General features: G+C 46.2%; 1 non-coding gene across 1 annotated transcript; it reads right to left on the bottom strand.

Annotated features, from left to right (window-relative positions):
- Positions 1 to 4132: 4132 nt before the first annotated feature.
- trnaq-cug (transfer RNA glutamine (anticodon CUG)) lies at positions 4133 to 4204 on the bottom strand. The gene has a single exon. It is a non-coding gene; the product is annotated as a tRNA-Gln (tRNA).
- Between the last annotated feature and the right edge of the window lie 14233 nt (positions 4205 to 18437).

The following is an 18437-nucleotide window of genomic DNA, read 5'->3' as shown; positions in this document are numbered from 1 at the left end:
AAAAAACGCCAGGCCCCACAACCACCAAAGCCTGCGGGCCCAGCTCGCCCTCCCCCTCCCCCTCCTCCTCCTCCTCCCCCTCCTCCTGTGAGAGCTCTTCGGCCTCTGCCACAGTGCCAGGGCCCACACCCTCCTCCAGCGGCTCGAGGTGAACCAAAAACAACTGATACCAGCTCTCAGTGATATGTGTCGGGTCCCCGCTATGATAACAATAACTTTCTCAAATGTTTACAGAACAAGCGGGAACCCAGTGTGCCTGTATCTTTTTCTATTGCTGTTCGATTACATGATAGAAAGTCTAAGGCCTTCAAAAGCCGTACAGCAAACCCATCTAATCTGGTGCCTATTACACGACATACCAAGATTGCTGTGGGGACAAAAAGTAAGACTGTTAAGTTAGCACTTTTAAACATCCGCTCACTTAAAAATAAATCACTTTTAGTCAACGACTTAATAACCATATACAACCTGGATTTTATGTTGCTAAATGAAACTTGGCTAAAAGAAAGTTGCAGTGCAACAGTCCTCAATGAAACAGCCCCTCCTAACTTTACTTGTATGAGTATCTGCAGAGCTGTCAGAAGAGGCGGAGGTTTAGCTGCTCTTTATAAAGATGTCTATCAATGTAAGCAAATATCATTTGGGAATTACCCGTCTTTCGAGTATCTGGGTATTGTGTTAAAAGGTGCTCCACGCATTTTACTTATCATTGTTTACAGGCCTCCAAAATACTCTCCAGCTTTTGCTTAGAACTTAACAGAACTGTTATCAACAATTTCCTCAGAGTTTGACTGCTTTGCCATTGCTGGAGATTTTAACATTCACATAGATAATGCAGAAAACAATATGGCAAAAGAAATCAAAACTGTTTTAAAAACTTTTGATCTGACTCAGCATGTACATGGACCCACACATAATCGTGGACACACTCTAGATTTACTTATCAGTAAGGATCTAAACATTTCATCAATTGTTATTAAGGATGTAGCACTGTCTGATCATTTTTGTATTTTCTTTGATATATTGATCTTTCCTGCCATTGAAGCTAGATCTGTGTCTGTCAAGAAGAGATGCTTAAATGAGAACACTAGTGTACTATTTATGAAGGCTATATCTTTAACACCAAGCATATCTGCTGACTCTGTTGATTTTCTCCTTGATTCTTTTAACTCAAAAGTTAAGAGTGTAATTGATGATATTGCTCCTGTGAAAGTCAGGAAGAAGAGTGGCAGACAAAAAGCACCTTGGAGAAACTCAACAGCAGTGCAAAATATGAAAAGACAATGCAGAAAAGCAGAGCGCATGTGGCGGAAGACAAAACTTGTAGTCCATTATAACATCTACAAAGACAGCATCCATGCTTTCAATAAGGAACTAAGCAAAGCTAGACAGACTTTTTCTCGAATATTATAAACAGCAATATAAACAACACGCGCACTCTTTTTGCTACTGTAGAGAGACTGACAACCCCCCCAAGCCAGATTCCCAGTGAAATGCTCTCAGTGAGAAAGTGCAGTGAGTTTACTTCTTTCTTCTCTGAGAAAATCAATAATATCAGAAAGGTGATCAGCTCATCCTTGAGTTGCGCTGGGGTCAGGCAGATCAGACAACAGCACGAGAAAGTAGCCACTATGTCTGATTTCGAAGAAATTGATGGCAAAATTTTGGAAGAAACCGTACAGCAACTAAAAACATCAACCTGCGCCCTTGACGCACTTCCCACATCTTTTTTCAAAAATGTGTTACACAGCTTAGAAGCAGATCTCCTGGAAGTGGTAAATGCCTCACTTCTCTCTGGGAGTTTTCCGACCTCCCTGAAAACTGCTGTCGTCAAGCCCCTCCTGAAAAAGAGCAATCTGGATAAGACCATATTAAACAACTATAGACCGATATCAAATCTTCCTTTCATAGGCAAGATCATTGAAAAAGTTGTCTTCAATCAGCTGAACAAATTCTTAAGCTCGAATGGATACTTTGACCATTTTCAATCTGGTTTCCGACCGCACCACAGTACAGATGCCGCGCTCATAAAGATAATAAATGATATTCGCTTAAATACTGATACAGGCAAATTATCAGTGCTGGTACTACTCGACCTCAGTGCTGCATTTGACACTGTCGATCACAAAATACTTCTTGACAGGCTGGAAAACTGGGTCGGGCTTTCTGGGATAGTCCTAAAATGGTTCAGGTCATACTTACGAGGCAGAGGTTATTATGTGAGTATAGGAGACCATAAGTCTGAGTGGACATCCATGACATGCGGAGTCCCTCAAGGCTCAATTCTTGTGCCACTCCTATTGAACCTGTACATGCTCCCAATGAGCCAAATAATGAGAAAGAACCAAATGGCTTACCATAGCTATGCAGACGACACACAGCTCTACTTATCCCTATCGCCTAACGATTACAGCCCCATTGACTCCCTTTGCCAATGCATTGATGAAGTAAACAATTGGATGTGCCAAAACTTTCTTCAGTTAAACAAAGACAAAACTGAAGTCATTGCGTTTGGAAACAAAGATGAAGTTCTCAAGGTGAACGCATACCTTCAGTCTAGGGGTCAAACAACTAAAAATCAAGTCAGGAATCTGGGTGTGTCTCTAGAGTCAGACCTTAGTTTCAGTAGTCATGTCAAAGCAATAACTAAATCAGCATATTATCACCTGAAAAATATTGCAAGAATTAGATGCTTTGTTTCCAGTCAAGACTTAGAAAAACTTGTGCATGCTTTCATCACCAGTAGGGTGGATTATTGTAATGGACTTCTCACTGGCCTTCCCAAAAAGACCATAAGACAGTTGCAGCTCATACAGAACGCTGCTGCTAGGATTCTGAGCAGAACCAGAAAATATGAACACATCACACCAGTCCTCAGGTCTTTACACTGGCTGCCAGTTACATTTAGGATTGATTTTAAAGTATTATTACTGGTATATAAATCATTCAATGGCCTAAGACCTCAATACATTGCAGATATGCTCAGTGAATATAAACCCAACAGATCACTCAGATCATTAGGATCACATCGGCTAGAAATACCAAGGGTTCACTCTAAGCATGGCGAGTCTGCTTTTAGCTACTATGCCAGCCGCAGCTGGAACCAGCTTCCAGAAGAGATCAGATGTGCTCCTACAGTAGTCACATTCAAATCCAGACTCAAAACACATCTGTTTAACTGTGCATTTACTGAATGAGCACTGTGCCACTGTTCGTCCGACTGTTTGCACTGTATTTTATTTTATGTTTTAATTATTCTGATTTCATTTGATTATTTCTGTATTTTATCTTTTATTCCAAACTGTTTTAATTATTCTGATTTCTTTTGATTATTTTAATTTCTTCTATGTAAAGCACTTTGAATTACCATTGTGTATGAAATGTGCTATATAAATAAACTTGCCTTGCCTTGCCTTGCCTAATAATAGCGGTCGCCGATTGGTCAAAAGTAAGCCACAGGAGCAGAGCCAGGAGAGAAACGCGATTGGTCAAAAGTAAGCCACAGGAGAGAAAGGCGATTGGTCAAAAGTAAGCCACAGGAGAGAAACACGATTGGTCAAAAGTAAGCCACAGGAGAGAACGCGATTGGTCAAAAGTAAGCCACAGCAGAGAAACACGATTGGCTCACGTGGGCTTACTTTGGGCTTACTTTGGCTCAATCGGTAGGAAGCAGTAGGCGCAAGCGAGAGGTAGTGGGATCGATGCCTACATTCTCCAGTGCTGTCCATCCTTTTTACGCCCCCCTTCAAGGGGCACTACCTAGATGAGCTCTTGCGGCTCAGTGCTGCCGAAAATGTTTTTTCGAACGAGGTACTGCACACATTCCTGGCAAATGCAGGTCCCACCGAGATTTGAACTCGGATCTACAATTAAAAGGTAGCCAGTGATCGCGCCTCGTCTTTGTCTTTGAGAGCGATGGACACCTCCTCTCCATCATCGAGGGGAATTAGCTCAAATGGTAGAGCGCTCGCTTAGCATGCGAGAGGTAGCGGGATCGATGCCTGCATTCTCCAGTGCTGTCCATCCTTTTTACGCCCCCCTTCAAGAGGCACTACCTAGATGAGCTCTTGCGGCTCAGTGCTGCCGAAAAAGTTTTTTCGAACGAGGTACTGCACACATTCCTGGCAAAAGCAGGTCCCACCGAGATTTGAACTCGGATCGCTGGATTCAGAGCCCAGAGTGCTAACCATTACACCATGGAACCTTGGCGTGTGTCAACTTTTCCCATGAGCAGCAGAGATTTAAGTCATTGAGTCCAGAAGCACGATAGCAAGGAGCAATTGAAGCCTTTGATTTTTAAGCCCATGTTTCCCCAATTCCGACTCTGTTTGAGATTGCCAATTTCACTGCCACGTCAGCAGTTGCGCATCACCTCTGCTTTTTCGCACCCTTCCGCAAAGAACCTAAAAAGGTTCTACCGAGATTGGAACTTGGATCGCTGGATTCAAAGCCCAAAGTGCTAACCATTACACCATGGAACCAACACTTCCTGATAGCTGGCTGTCTGAGAGGCAGATAGCGATGAGGCTAGGTGGAATCAGGTAGACTAAAAGAGGCGGACGTGGTTCCTCTGCCGAAACCCGGGATATAAATATCCTGGTTGCCCTAATCAGGCTGAAGAGATTAAAAGCAAAGCCTAATAATGGGCTCGTCCAGGATTTGAACCCGGGACCTCTCGCACCCTAAGCGAGAATCATACCCCTATACCAATGAGCCGAAACATACATCCTCCCTGCTGCTGCCGAGCCGCAAACATTCCAGCTTGCATGGCTTAAAGCGCATTTTTTTTATTAAATCTACAATTAAAAGGTAGCCAGTGCAAAGTTTCCAGCACAGAGGAAATGCGGCCTCTTTTGTTGTGGTCATTGGAAATCACGCTGCAGCACCTGCATACGAATAATGAGAAGCTTACTTACAGGAGCCTGGTCTGCAACACTGGACCCAGTTGATGTTGCAGGAGCAGAGGCAGCACTTGGCTGGACAGAAGGCTGTGGAGGAGACTGCAGAGGAGGCTGAACAGGGCACAGAGGAGGAGACTGCAGAGGAGGCTGGGCAGGGCGCAGAGGAGGAGACTGCAGAGGAGGCTGGGCAGGGCGCAGAGGAGGAGACTGCAGAGGAGGCTGGGCAGGGCGCAGAGGAGGAGACTGCAGAGGAGGCTGGGCAGGGCGCTGCAGTCCTGTGGGTGGCTGTAGTGAGGATGGTCCTGGTGCAGAGGGACAGGGGTTGAAGGCCTTGCTGGAAAGATGGGAGTTGCTCTTTCCAGTGGACAGGAAGCTCTGCAGGCGACTGGGACACCTGGCCAGGGGTCCACATTGCTGGAGGAGCAGGACAAGGGGCAGGAGCAGGGGCAGTAGCACGAGCCGGGGCAGGAGCAGGGCCTCTCGAGCCTGCAGTGGCTGGAGCGTAAAAAAACACAACAAAATTATCTTATTGTTTTAGACTTTCACTGCATGACTTTCTCAGCTCTGCTGGACAGCTACTGCGATTACAAGGTTTACTGCAAAGCATGTATGATTAGTTGAGAGATGACATGATGATTAAAAGATGGAAGGAAGCAGTGAAAATCATCCTTTTTTTCATCCAAGCACCATTAGAAGAAATACAAGAAGAAAAAAAGATGGGATCAGCCAAGTGTGAAGCGAAGCAGACCAAACACTACAACAGCCACTTATTCCAAGGGGAGTGGGGGAAGTGTGAGATGACAAGAATGAGCTTTAGTCAGTGATTACGATAAAAAAAAAAAAAAAAAACCTTTTACATACACCTTTAAATTATCTTTTTTCCTTTGAGGATGTTCACTTAAAGAGTGAATGTAGATTGACACCTGAGAAGTGCCATTCCTCTGTGTTGTGAAATAAAATAATATGTCATTTAAAAAATACTGTTTTGTTTTATTTGTAATTGTTTGTAAAATATTGTTTAAGATTTACATACCTTGAGGAAGTTGTTCCTCAGCTTGTGAGGCTACAGTTGCCATCTCCAGGTCATCTTCCTCCTCAAAAAAATCCGTAGCAGCAGAGTCTGTAAAATAATATAAAACACTAAGCACATGTCACCAACACACTTGTATGCGTTAAGTGATACTCACCCCATGTAAAGAGCTGTCTCCGGGCTGCGGACTCAGACGCAGGTGGTACACGTGGTCCTGCAGCTGTTGAACACGTATTTTCGTTAGACATATATACTGCATAATATATACTGTAATGATTTTAAAGCTTGCAAATCACTTACAGGGTTTGGCTGGAGACAAAATCTTTTGTGCCAGCTGTGAAGCAGATAAATGCTTCCCCCACGCCAACAGGGCCTTCACATTGGTCGCCAGCAGTGGCCTGTTCTTAGTGGCAGTAGGTGGAGGAGGAACAGACACAGTGGCAGTGGGCACAGCAGCAGTGAGGACAGATGCAGTGGGCACAGTGGTGGTGGGCACGTGGGCTGGAGCCTGCCTCTTCAGCACGTATGCTTTGAAAAGGGCCATATTGGTGTTAGGCCCGGCCTTTGCCTTCTTCAGGTAGGTGATGATAATAGCCTGGGCCTCCTTGCTTGGGTCCTCATACACCTCCTTCATTGACCTACCCTTAAAATCCCCAAACTCCACCATCAGACATCCAGAGTCTCCTGTCCTCTGGGCCTCCTGCAGCATGGCCTGTTTTATATGACACACCTCCACAGCCTCGCCTACCTCCCTGATCTTCGAGGTGTATCTGAGGAACAGGTGTTTGTTGTCAGACAGCGGGTTGTCCCTCTCCTCCTCCCCCAAAATGCTGCTGACCAGATAGCAGGCATACCCCAGTGAGTTCTCCAGCAGCCACAGGAACCTCTGACCCTGGTGTTTCCCAAACTGGATCTTGCAGTGAGCCAGAACCAGGAACTGGTCTCCAGGATTCCCTCCATTCTGCCTCACAAAGGCAGTGGCCTCAGCCAGGACCTCCTCCTTACACATGGTAAAGTTGCAGGTTCACATGTACAGAAGAAAACGTGTGCTATTACACGCTAGCTACCTTTATTGACATGTTTAATTGTCCAAAAACAAACACTGTTTATGAATGAATAATGATCGATTATACAGTCGTGAAGAATAGACTTACCTGTTGCAAAGATTGCAAAGATGACGATAATAATAGCGGTCGCCGATTGGTCAAAAGTAAGCCACAGGAGCAGAGCCAGGAGAGAAACGCGATTGGTCAAAAGTAAGCCACAGGAGAGAAAGGCGATTGGTCAAAAGTAAGCCACAGGAGAGAAACACGATTGGTCAAAAGTAAGCCACAGGAGAGAACGCGATTGGTCAAAAGTAACCCACAGCAGAGAAACACGATTGGCTCACGTGGGCTTACTTTGGGCTTACTTTGGCTCAATCGGTAGGAAGCAGTAGGCGCAAGCGAGAGGTAGTGGGATCGATGCCTGCATTCTCCAGTGCTGTCCATCCTTTTTACGCCCCCCTTCAAGGGGCACTACCTAGATGAGCTCTTGCGGCTCAGTGCTGCCGAAAATGTTTTTTCGAACGAGGTACTGCACACATTCCTGGCAAATGCAGGTCCCACCGAGATTTGAACTCGGATCTACAATTAAAAGGTAGCCAGTGATCGCGCCTCGTCTTTGTCTTTGAGAGCGATGGACACCTCCTCTCCATCATCGAGGGGAATTAGCTCAAATGGTAGAGCGCTCGCTTAGCATGCGAGAGGTAGCGGGATCGATGCCTGCATTCTCCAGTGCTGTCCATCCTTTTTACGCCCCCCTTCAAGAGGCACTACCTAGATGAGCTCTTGCGGCTCAGTGCTGCCGAAAAAATTTTTTCGAACGAGGTACTGCACACATTCCTGGCAAAAGCAGGTCCCACCGAGATTTGAACTCGGATCGCTGGATTCAGAGCCAAGAGTGCAAACCATTACACCATGGAACCTTGGCGTGTGTCAACTTTTCCCATGAGCAGCAGAGATTTAAGTCATTGAGTCCAAAAGCACGATAGCAAGGAGCAAATGAAGCCTTTGCTTTTTAAGCCCATGTTTCCCCAATTCCGACTCTGTTTGAGATTGCCAATTTCACTGCCACGTCAGCAGTTGCGCATCACCTCTGCTTTTTCCCACCCTTCCGCAAAGAACCTAAAAAGGTTCTACCGAGATTGGAACTTGGATCGCTGGATTCAAAGCCCAAAGTGCTAACCATTACACCATGGAACCAACACTTCCTGATAGCTGGCTGTCTGAGAGGCAGATAGCGATGAGGCTAGGTGGAATCAGGTAGACTAAAAGAGGCGGACATGGTTCCTCTGCCGAAACCCGGGATATAAATATCCTGGTTGCCCTAATCAGGCTGAAGAGATTAAAAGCAAAGCCTAATAATGGGCTCGTCCGGGATTTGAACCCGGGACCTCTCGCAACCTAAGCGAGAATCATACCCCTATACCAATGAGCCGAAACATACATCCTCCCTGCTGCTGCCGAGCCGCAAACATTTCAGCTTGCATGGCTTAAAGCGCAATTTTTTTATTAAATCTACAATTAAAAGGTAGCCAGTGCAAAGTTTCCAGCACAGAGGAAATGCGGCCTCTTTTTTTGTGGTCATTGGAAATCACGCTGCAGCACCTGCATACGAATAATGAGAAGCTTACTTACAGGAGCCTGGTCTGCAACACTGGACCCAGTTGATGTTGCAGGAGCAGAGGCAGCACTTGGCTGGACAGAAGGCTGTGGAGGAGACTGCAGAGGAGGCTGAACAGGGCGCAGAGGAGGAGACTGCAGAGGAGGCTTGGCAGGGCGCAGAGGAGGAGACTGCAGAGGAGGCTGGGCAGGGCGCAGAGGAGGAGACTGCAGAGGAGGCTGGGCAGGGCGCAGAGGAGGAGACTGCAGAGGAGGCTGGGCAGGGCGCTGCAGTCCTGTGGGTGGCTGTAGTGAGGATGGTCCTGGTGCAGAGGGACAGGGGTTGAAGGCCTTGCTGGAAAGATGGGAGTTACTCTTTCCAGTGGACAGGAAGCTCTGCAGGCGACTGGGACACCTGGCCAGGGGTCCACATTGCTGGAGGAGCAGGACAAGGGGCAGGAGCAGGGACAGTAGCACGAGCCGGGGCAGGAGCAGGGCCTCTCGAGCCTGCAGTGGCTGGAGCGTAAAAAAACACAACAAAATTATCTTATTGTTTTAGACTTTCACTGCATGACTTTCTCAGCTCTGCTGGACAGCTTGTACAAGGTTTACTGCAAAGCATGTATGATTAGTTGAGAGATGACATGATGATTAAAAGATGGAAGGAAGCAGTGAAAATCATCCTTTTTTTCATCCAAGCACCATTAGAAGAAATACAAGAAGAAAAAAAGATGGGATCAGCCAAGTGTGAAGCGAAGCAGACCAAACACTACAACAGCCACTTATTCCAAGGGGAGTGGGGGAAGTGTGAGATGACAAGAATGAGCTTTAGTCAGTGATTACGATAAAAAAAAAAAAAAAACCTTTTACATACACCTTTAAATTATCTTTTTTCCTTTGAGGATGTTCACTTAAAGAGTGAATGTAGATTGACACCTGAGAAGTGCCATTCCTCTGTGTTGTGAAATAAAATAATATGTCATTTAAAAAATACTGTTTTGTTTTATTTGTAATTGTTTGTAAAATATTGTTTAAGATTTACATACCTTGAGGAAGTTGTTCCTCAGCTTGTGAGGCTACAGTTGCCATCTCCAGGTCATCTTCCTCCTCAAAAAAATCCGTAGCAGCAGAGTCTGTAAAATAATATAAAACACTAAGCACATGTCACCAACACACTTGTATGCGTTAAGTGATACTCACCCCATGTAAAGAGCTGTCTCCGGGCTGCGGACTCAGACGCAGGTGGTACACGTGGTCCTGCAGCTGTTGAACACGTATTTTCGTTAGACATATATACTGCATAATATATACTGTAATGATTTTAAAGCTTGCAAATCACTTACAGGGTTTGGCTGGAGACAAAATCTTTTGTGCCAGCTGTGAAGCAGATAAATGCTTCCCCCACGCCAACAGGGCCTTCACATTGGTCGCCAGCAGTGGCCTGTTCTTAGTGGCAGTAGGTGGAGGAGGAACAGACACAGTGGCAGTGGGCACAGCAGCAGTGAGGACAGATGCAGTGGGCACAATGGTGGTGGGCACGTGGGCTGGAGCCTGCCTCTTCAGCACGTATGCTTTGAAAAGGGCCATATTGGTGTTAGGCCCGGCCTTTGCCTTCTTCAGGTAGGTGATGATAATAGCCTGGGCCTCCTTGCTTGGGTCCTCATACACCTCCTTCATTGACCTACCCTTAAAATCCCCAAACTCCACCATCAGACATCCAGAGTCTCCTGTCCTCTGGGCCTCCTGCAGCATGGCCTGTTTTATATGACACACCTCCACAGCCTCGCCTACCTCCCTGATCTTCGAGGTGTATCTGAGGAACAGGTGTTTGTTGTCAGACAGCGGGTTGTCCCTCTCCTCCTCCCCCAAAATGCTGCTGACCAGATAGCAGGCATACCCCAGTGAGTTCTCCAGCAGCCACAGGAACCTCTGACCCTGGTGTTTCCCAAACTGGATCTTGCAGTGAGCCAGAACCAGGAACTGGTCTCCAGGATTCCCTCCATTCTGCCTCACAAAGGCAGTGGCCTCAGCCAGGACCTCCTCCTTACACCTGGCCCTCCCTGCCAACACGATCTTCCTCCTATTGGCCTCCTCAGTTGGCCCCATAAGGAGTCGACCCTCAGAGGTTCTTCGTAAAACCGGGTATGCATACATAATCTGAAAGGACACAGTCATAAAGAGAACGTTACATAGCTGTCATATTCCAACTGAAAGTATTTTACTACAGCATTTCTTTTTTATGTAATTAATTATTATAATATTATAATAATTAATGATTATTATTATTATGCGCATAAGCATTATTGTTTTTATACAACTGTGAATCACTTTGAATTGCCTTGTGTACAAATTGTAAATAGTGTGATGAACTTTTTAATAAGAAAATCAATTACACTTCTTGGTACAATCTTGCTGGTATCATGCCATGCTTAAATCGTTTTGTTTTGTTTAGCTTTTGTGGCAGAGATTACTAAGAAACACCAAATATAACATAAAGGCGTTTATGACAATTCATAATAATATGATCATCAAACAGATCTAAAACTTAAAATGGTATATCAAATCGTTTTGGTATATCTTTTATAACATAGTTGAGAATCATTTGTTGAAACAAAAAAACACTTGTTTTTGTCAGGAATCAATCAGATTCATTCCCATCCACCACTCAAAGGTCACTCTCCCCGGAATATTAACCAGTCACACCTGTTCACAATCAGTCACCTCTTTACCCAGCCCTATAAAACACTCACGCACACCCCAGTCATTGTCAAGCCTCCAACAGGAGAAGACCGTTACCCACGATTTCCCGAAGTTTCCAAGTCTGCCAACGAAGATCCATCACGTAACTATACTCACCCCTGAATATACTCACCTTTGTCTCCCTGTCTTGCTGTCTCCAGTATTCCAGTCTGGTTCCCTGTTTCCCGAGTCCTGCCATTTGAATCCAAGTGCTCCACGTGTCCACCGAGATCTCCCTGTTCCTCCCTGGATCTGAAACAGAAAAGTATTCGTATCACTGGACATTGTCTACCCACGTCCAACTCTCTGAAGAAGGGTCTGCTCACCTGGGATCCTCTGCACGACGTGATCGTCAACGCACCTGCACATGAACTTTGTCTCTGCACATATATCACTGTAAATAAACTCACGTTTGCTTTCACTTACCTCCGCCTCTGTGCCTGTATCCTGACAGAAGGCTTGACCAGAACAGAAAAGTGAAACAGCGCGATGGAAGCTACCCGCCATGGTGATAACCCTGTACAGTCTACAGCCGCTGTTCAAAATTCCGGTCAGTCTACGCTCAGCACTTCCGCAGACTCCACTTCTTCGATGATATGCTTCGCTAACCAAGCATCACGTCCAGCGCTATTCTCCGGACGGGCGGAGGATTGCAACGGGTTCCTGCTTCAGTGTTCGCTCGCTCTGGAACAGCAAAATCAGTTATATCCCACAGAAAGATCGAAAATCGCTTTTATCATCCAACAGTTATCCGGGGCTGCTTTGAGATGGGCTGAAACCATGTGGTTACAGGAGTCCACTACAACCTCATCGGTACAAGGGTTTGTAGACCATTTTAAAGAAGTTTTCGGACGACCAGTTGATGATTCTTCCACCAGTGACAAACTACTGCAACTATACCAAGGTCGAAGATCGGTTTCTGAGTATTCGTTGGAATTTCGCACTTTAGCCTCTGCAAGTGGGTGGAACGAGAAGGCGCTCATTTCTGTTTACCGACGTGGTCTGAATCCTGCTCTCCGTCTGCAAATGGCGATATATGATGACAGTCTGGGTGTTGAAAAATTCATCCAACAAGCTCTCCGTGTGCATCAACGATCTCAGGGCTGTTATCTAGAAAATCGCCGACCCACTAGTAATTCTCAGTATCCCACGGAAGCTCCGCCCGAAGCAGATGGAGAAAAGATGCAATTGGATACTTACCGACTGTCCCCAGCGGAACGTGCCCGGCGCCGTGAACTCAGGTTATGTCTGTATTGTGGAATGGGAGGACACTTTCGTCAGTCATGTCCGACTCGACCCCCCAGAATGCTTGTGAGTTCTGTCTTTACGGCCGATTCGGTATCAGCCCCACTAACTATTTCAGTGGGGGTGTAGGTGTGCATCCAGAACTGCCGAGTTGGCGACCACATCCATCGTTGATGCACTTAACATTGTCCCAGTAAACTCAACCTCCATCGAAAGCCCCACTGAGAGTCTGTCCGTTTCCATACCTACCTGTTATTCCTCGTTTGCAGATGTGTTCAATCCTGTCGAGGCTGCTAAATTACCCCCTCATCGAGCTTGGGATTGTGCGATCGACCTTGTTCCAGGAGAACCCATTCCTAAGGGACGAATCTACTCCCTGTCTATTCCCGAACAGAAAGCCATGCAACAGTACATTGAAGAGGCTCTGAAACAGGGGTATATCCGTTCCTCCACGTCACCTGCTGCTGCCAGCTTTTTCTTTGTTCCTAAGAAGGATGGCGGACTACGTCCTTGTATCGACTATCGAACCCTGAACAGAATAACCTTGAAGTTCAGCTATCCACTACCGTTGGTTCCTTCCTCACTGGAGCAGCTGCGTGAGGCCAAGATGTTCACTAAACTGGACTTGAGGAGCGCATATAACCTCATCCGAATTCGAGAAGGCGACGAATGGAAAACCGCGTTCATCACCCCTGCTGGCCACTACGAATATTTGGTTATGCCGTATGGACTGGTCAACGCTCCTTCCATCTTTCAAAGCTTTATGGACGAGGTACTCTGAGATTATCTGAACCGATTCGTAATAATCTACATCGATGACATTTTAATCTATTCCAAGGATCCAGTGGAACACCAACGACACGTCTCCTTAGTCCTCCAACGGCTACGTGAGTTCTCTTTGTTCCTAAAAGCAGAAAAATGCTCATTTCACCAAACTTCAGTCGAATTCCTAGGCTATCAACTCAGTGAAAGAGGAGTACAGATGGATGATCGCAAGACCAAGGCGATCACTTCCTGGCCAACCCCACAGACGGTAAAAGAATTGCAAAGATTCCTTGGCTTTGCCAACTTTTATCGGAGGTTCGTTTACCAGTACAGCCTGCTAACAGCTCCTCTAACGTCACTCCTAAAGGGAAAGCCAAAAACGCTGCTCTGGACTGAGGAAGCCGACCACGCATTCCAGTCTTTGAAAACCGCCTTCACCACTGCCCCTCTACTCCGACATCCTAATCCCGAAGAGATGTTCATCGTAGAAGTCGATGCCTCCACCACTGGAGTAGGAGCAGTGTTGTCTCAGTATTCCAATTTGTCACCCAAACCTATGCCATGTGCGTTCTTCTCCCACAAGTTGTCACCCGCCGAAGTAAACTATGATATCGGCAATCGGGAACTCCTGGCGGTAAAACTTGCGCTTGAAGAATGGCGACACTGGTTGGAGGGCGCCAAACACCCGTTCCTGGTTCTCACCCACCATAAGAACCTCCAGTATCTGAAAGAAGCAAAACGACTCAATCCACGCCAGGCTAGATGGGCGCTTTTCTTCACTCGATTTCACTTCCAGATCTCCTATCGTCCAGGCTCCAAGAACGTCCGAGCGGATGCTCTGTCTCGTCTCCATGCTCCTGAAACTCACCATGAAGAACCCGAGAACATCTTGCCAGAGAAAATCTTTGTCAATCCCATTCAGTGGGACTTAAACGAACAACTGATGCAATTGTCTCGAAACCAACCCAGTCCTACGGAATGCCCAGCTGGGAAAATCTACGTACCCGATGAATTCCGTATATCACTTATCTCCTCAGCGCACTCCTCCGTTGGTACGGGTCACCCAGGAGTCACCAAAACCTGCTCCACTCTCCAAAACTGCTACTGGTGGCCCAACATGCTCCGAGACCTCAAATCATTCATCCAGGGGTGCATCCTATGTGCAATGAACAAAAACCCTCGTCATTTGCCCGCAGGAAAACTCATGCCTCTACCCGTTCCCCAAAGACCCTGGTCGCACATTGGGGTGGATTTTGTGACTGATCTTCCACCCTCCGAAGAGAACACCTGCATCCTGGTGGCCGTCGACCGCTTTTCGAAAGCGTGTAAGCTGATTCCCCTGAGAAACTTACCCACAGCATTTGCAACCGCAGAACTTTTAATGGAACATGTCTTCCAGAATTTCGGCCTCCCAGAGGACATTGTATCAGATAGGGGGCCTCAATTCATTTCAAAAGTTTGGCGAGCCTTCTTTGCACTGATGAATGTCACCGTAAGTCTCACTTCAGGGTATCACCCACAGGCTAATGGTCAGGCAGAACGAAAAATCCAGGATGTCAGCTGTTTCCTCCGAACTTTCTGCCATGCCAATCAGCACCTCTGGAGTCGTTACCTCGTGTGGGCAGAGTATGCCCAAAATTCCCTTAGACAAACCTCCACCAACCTGACTCCGTTCCAATGCATTCTGGGTTACCAACCTCCACTGTTCCCGTGGTCCGGGGAACCCTCAGAAGTCCCAGCAGTTAACGCCTGGTTCCGGGACAGTGAGAGAATATGGAACCAAGCTCACCATCACCTCCAACAAGCCATAAACCGTCACAGTCACTTTGCAGACACTCACCGAAGCAACACCCCCGAATACCAACCTGGACAATTGGTTTGGCTCTCAACAAAAGATATCCGGTTGAGACTACCCTGTCGCAAGTTAAGTCCAAGATACATCGGTCCGTTTCCCATAACAAGACAAATCAATCCAGTTACCTACCAGCTCCGTCTGCCAAGTCACTACCGCATCCACCCCTCATTCCATGTTTCCCTCCTGAAGCCCCATCACTCACCTGTTCCAGTCCACTCTACAGATCTAGCACAAGATGAAAATCCTCCGGTACCCCCCATTGAAACAGAATCCATCTTCGCTGTAAGAGAGATCCTGGACTCCCGACGTCGGGGTGGTCTACTCGAGTATCTGGTTGACTGGGAAAATTATGGACCGGAAGAGATGTGTTGGATACCTCGTAAGGACATCCTTGATCCCATGCTACTCACTGCCTTCCACGAACAACACCCTGACAAACCTGCTCCTCGACCTCGAGGTAGACCCCCACGACGTCGGGGTCCTAGGTCCGCTGGCGCGGACGCTGGAGGAGAGGGTAGTGTCAGGAATCAATCAGATTCATTCCCATCCACCACTCAAAGGTCACTCTCCCCGGAATATTAACCAGTCACACCTGTTCACAATCAGTCACCTCGTTACCCAGCCCTATAAAACACTCACGCACACCCCAGTCATTGTCAAGCCTCCAACAGGAGAAGACCGTTACCCACGATTTCCCGAAGTTTCCAAGTCTGCCAACGAAGATCCATCACGTAACTATACTCACCCCTGAATATACTCACCTTTGTCTCCCTGTCTTGCTGTCTCCAGTATTCCAGTCTGGTTCCCTGTTTCCCGAGTCCTGCCATTTGAATCCAAGTGCTCCACATGTCCACCGAGATCTCCCTGTTCCTCCCTGGATCTGAAACAGAAAAGTATTCGTATCACTGGACATTGTCTACCCACGTTCAACTCTCTGAAGAAGGGTCTGCTCACCTGGGATCCTCTGCACGACGTGATCGTCAACGCACCTGCACATGAACTTTGTCTCTGCACATATATCACTGTAAATAAACTCACGTTTGCTTTCACTTACCTCCGCCTCTGTGCCTGTATCCTGACAGTTTTTGCCTATTCATGTCTTTTTAAATATGTATAACATAGTATTTAAAAAGATAACATAAATATGTATACTGGTGTATAACATAGTATAGTATAACATATATGAATTAAACTTTTTTTTTAAAGGTTTTAGTAAAAATCTTCTTGTGCTCAAAATAATGTAATGAATGACACAAAAAAATACTAAATTAACAACAACAAAAAAAATGGTTTAAGGAGGATATAGCTTAATTAGCGGTCGGCTAATTATCTTGACAGTAGTGGCATGTTTTTTACTGTATATCATGGTAAAGTTGCAGGTTCACATGTACAGAAGAAAACGTGTGCTATTACACGCTAGCTAGCTTTATTGGCATGTTTAATTGTCTAAAAACAAACACTGTTTATGAATAAATAATGATCGATTATACAGTCGTGAAGAATAGACTTACCTGTTGCAAAGATGACGATAATTACTACGGATGACGACTACTTCCTGCTCAGCTACTGTTCGGACGCTCTCGCTTACTGCTCCGCGCTTTGCTCTATCGCTTTTATATTTCTATAATTTATCTCCTTTTATCACCTAATTTTAACTTCAGCAAATCAGCACAGTGCTCAAACGCTTGGATTACTACAAAAAAAAAGCAGAATTATTTTATTCGACCAGCCTCCCACTGAAAGCTTACATTCCGGGGAAGAGAAAACACAACTGCCTACATTCATAAGGATAAGAAAATGCCTCCTCTGGAATCTACCTGCTGCTCCAAATGCCACAGACTTTTACAAAGGATTGCAATTCTTGAAACAAAGTTAATTGCGGGACCACCAAACCAGACGGAACACACAACAGAGCTTCGTCATGGACGTCCTCAGCATTCAGCCGGTGAGTCCCATGAATCTAGTGCTTCTCGACAGGCCATACTGAGTGTAGAGAAACAAGCCGATCGTTTTACTAATCGATGGCACAAACAGGGTGCGAGACCCAAAGGCACTCGAGACATCAGATTGTCACGAGCATCACATATTACTGCAGTAGCATCCTCTACCCCAGATACGGCTCTGACAAGGACTGCAAACACTGGTCTCCTACCACCGCCTATACATCTTGAGAACAGATTTGAAGTATTAATGAATGAGGAATCCCCAAATTTGATGAATGTGATCGCACACAGACAGAATCAGCCAGTAGCTAACACTGATGCTAACTGGGGCTCAAGGTCGAGCAGACAGCGGCACTCAGCTCACAGTGCAGCCGAGCCCAGGACTCTGATAGTGGGCGACTCCGTAATCAGAAACATTAATAGCAGGGATACAACAACGTGCTGCCTTCCACAAGCAACAACTTCTGATGTAAACAGGGAACTTCAGAACATTCTGATGAAACATAAGACTGCAAATCGACTCATCATTCATGTGGGGAAGAATGATATTCATAAAGAGCAGTCGGAACTTCTTAAAAAGGATTTCAATGAACTTTTTGAAACACTTAAAAGACTGAAAGTTCAAACATTCATCAGTGGACCACTCCCAGCAAGAGGAACAAACAGGTTTTCACGGTTGCTTGGGCTTAATACATGGCTGCAAAAAACCTGCAATATAAAAGGAGTGAACTTTATTGATAACTTCAATCTTTTCTGGAGTCAGAGGCAACTGTTTCAACAGGATGGCCACCACCCAAACAAACTTGGTTCAAGAGTGCTAAAGGACAATATCTACTTCTCCCTCCGTCATCCTTCTGCAATGTGTGCCAATCCACTCAACCTGAATGGCACACACACACCTGGATACAGTATGAATGACCACAGGATTTCACTTCAGCACCTGAATGGACATGCGGTTGACACATCACACAAGGACAGTGATAACACCACTCAGCCACAACAACCTCTGCTCACGGACACAATCTCAGCTGAGCCCTGCCCACAGAGCTCACCACGGACAGACTGTGACATACCAGCACTGCTCCAAGATACAGCACCCATAGACGACTTTCTGGAAAACAGCCAGGGAAACCAGGACAGCATATTACAGCCTCCAATAACACCAGAGCAAAAATCCCTCTCACCGGAAACATTATCACTCTCTCCAGCATCTCCACTTCTGTGCTTCTCAGAGAAAATGGAACAACTGGTGCATGCTGGAACTAGACTATCCCACTCTTTTGCTGCGAGCCCCCAGATACCAACCAAAAAACGCCA

The sequence above is a fragment of the Siphateles boraxobius genome, unplaced genomic scaffold (genome assembly GCF_051911475.1).
Source record: "Siphateles boraxobius isolate OS27281-9 unplaced genomic scaffold, OSU_SipBor_1 19, whole genome shotgun sequence".
Lineage (NCBI taxonomy): Eukaryota > Metazoa > Chordata > Actinopteri > Cypriniformes > Leuciscidae > Siphateles > Siphateles boraxobius.
The sequence above is the reverse complement of the archived record's forward strand: the minus strand, read 5'-3'. Positions and strand labels throughout refer to the sequence as shown.